The sequence below is a fragment of the Peromyscus californicus genome, unplaced genomic scaffold (genome assembly GCF_007827085.1).
Source record: "Peromyscus californicus insignis strain IS unplaced genomic scaffold, ASM782708v3 Scaffold_4__1_contigs__length_199733344, whole genome shotgun sequence".
NCBI lineage: Eukaryota > Metazoa > Chordata > Mammalia > Rodentia > Cricetidae > Peromyscus > Peromyscus californicus.
Window position 1 is genome coordinate 152,178,919 of NW_026294562.1, and position 2,640 is coordinate 152,181,558.

Genomic DNA, 2,640 nt, shown 5'->3' on the forward strand with positions numbered 1-2,640 from the left:
ACTGTCTGCCTCACCATTTCCAGCTGAGAACACTGGAGCCCAGGAGCCTCTCTCCTAAGCCATCCACTGGCTGCTGCCACCTTCTGAGCGCTAGCCCTTTGGGAGGGTCTTTATGAGAAAGTGTGTCCATCACATACAAGCTTGTGCACCATATACTATTGATAGCTGACAGAATAAGGGTTGAATTGTGTTTCTTGAAAACAGATTGGAATCCTGTATAATAAAGCAACCTCTGGAGGCATCACCATCCCTGACATCAAGCTCTACTATAAAGCTATAGTAATAAAAACAGCTTGGTACTGGCATAAAAACCGACATACAGACCAATGGAATCTAATTGAAGACCCTGACATTAATCCACCCACATATGAATGTGGTGATATTGTGTTCCCCAAAATATTGTGCACCCTAATAAACTTATCTGGGGCCAGAGAACAGAACAGCCACTAGATATAGAGGTCAGAAAATAGTGGAGCTCACACCTTTAATCCTAGCATTCCAGAGGCAGAGATCCACCTGGATCCCTGTGAGTTCAAGGCCACACTGGAAACAGCCTGGCATGGTAACAAGAGCCTTTAATCCCAGGAAGTGAGCCTTTGATCCCAGGAAGTGATGGCAGAAAGGTATATAAGGCATGAAAACCAGAAACTAAGCTGGTTAAGCTTTCAGGCTTTCGAGAAGCAGTTCAGCTGAGATCTATTCTGGATGAGGACTCAGAGGCTTCCATTCTGAGGAAACAGGATCAGCTGAGGATTTGGCGAGGTGAGGAAGCTGTAGCTTGTTCTGCTTCTCTGATCTTCCAGCATTCACCCCAATACCTGGCTCCGGGTTTGCTCTTATTAATAAAACCATTTAAGATTCGTGCTACATATGAACATCTGATTTTTGACAAAAAAAGCCCAAACTATACAATGGAAAAAAGAAAGTATCTTCAACAAATGGTGCTGGCATAACTGGATGTCAATATGTAAAAGATTGCAAATAGATCCATATCTGTCACCATGCACAAAACTCAAGTCCAAGGGGATCAAAGACCTCAACATAAATCCAGTTACACTAAACTTAATAGAAGAGAAAGTAGGACGTACTCTTGAATGCATTGGCACAGGAGATCACTTCCTAAATATAATACCAGCAGCACAGACACTGAGCACAACAATTAACAAATGGGACCTCTTGAAACTGAGAAGCTTTTGTAGGGCAAAAGACAGGGTCAATAAGACAAAAAGACAGCCTACAGAATGGGAAAAGATCTTCACTAACCCCACATCTGACAGAGGGCTGATCTCCAAAGTATATAAAGAACTCAAGAAACTAGACACCAAAATACTGAACAATCCAATTAAAAAATGGGCTAAAGAGCTAAACAGAGAATTCTCAAAAGAATAATTACAAATGGCTAAAAGACATTTAAAGAAATGCTCAACATCCTTAATCATCAGAGAAATGCAAATCAAAATGACTCTGAGGTACCACTTTACACCTGTCAGAATGGAATGGCTATGATCAAAAACACTAATAACAGTCTATGTCGGAGAGGATGTGGAGCAAAGGGAACACTCCTCCACTGTTGGTGGGGTGCAAACTTGTACAACCACTGTGGAAATCAGTATGGAGGTTTCTCAGAAAATTAGGAATCAATCTACCTCAAGACCCAGCTGCCAGGTGGTGGTGGTGCACGCCTTTAATCCCAGCACTCGGGAGGTAGAGGCAGGCGGATCTTTGTGAGTTCGAGGCCAGTCTGGTCTACAGAGCGAGATCCAGGAAAGGCACCAAAGCTACACAGAGAAACCCTGTCTCGAAAAAGCAAAAAAAAAAAAAAAACAAAAACAAAAAAAAACAAAACAAAAAAAAACAAAACAAAAAAAAACCAGCAGGTAACTGCTCCTGTGCTTTCTTACCGCAGACTCCATGGTGGGAAAACAATCACGTGACCATACAGCATGGAGGAAAGGCAACACTCTCTCTGACTACACGGACCTACCTACCTTGGACATTGGGGTTCCTGTTCTCAGGCTTGTACTGGGGCAACCCCTGACTTCCCTGGGGTTGTCTAGCTTGCAGACAGCCACTGGTGGAACTTCCCAGCCTCTGTAAGCACAAGTCAAACTGGTGGTAAGTATCTTTCTACACACTTCCACGTTCTACGAGTCCTATTTCTCTGGAAAGTACTAACACTCCCACAAGAATCTACTTTGTCTTTAATATTCCCAAATAAGACCTTGACCCTGAGGTAAAACTTAAAGCTTATTTAGATTTTGAACCCCAAGTTCCCACAATGACGGTGAGAAACCAAATAGTCTTCATTCCCCTCACCCTTTATCCTCATGCTAGGGACTACTACATTTAAGTGTAGGGTTTGAGGTATACCTGCTTGATAAGACTTTGGAACTTGATTACTATGCCAGGTGGGGACCAAAAAGACATTCTCAGAGTGAGCTGGTATGAATATTAACCAGCCTCGCAACCCTCAGGCAAAGGCTGGCAGAAGTGTGACACTGTTGAAATGCAGTTCTCTGTTGTTGGTAGCCTGCCTTTTATCATGAAAATGACATTTCAATGTACCTATTTCTCAACTACTGGGTTTTTATCTGAAAAATAGGAGTTCATCGTCTAATTATCTCCCTTAACAAATAGAAC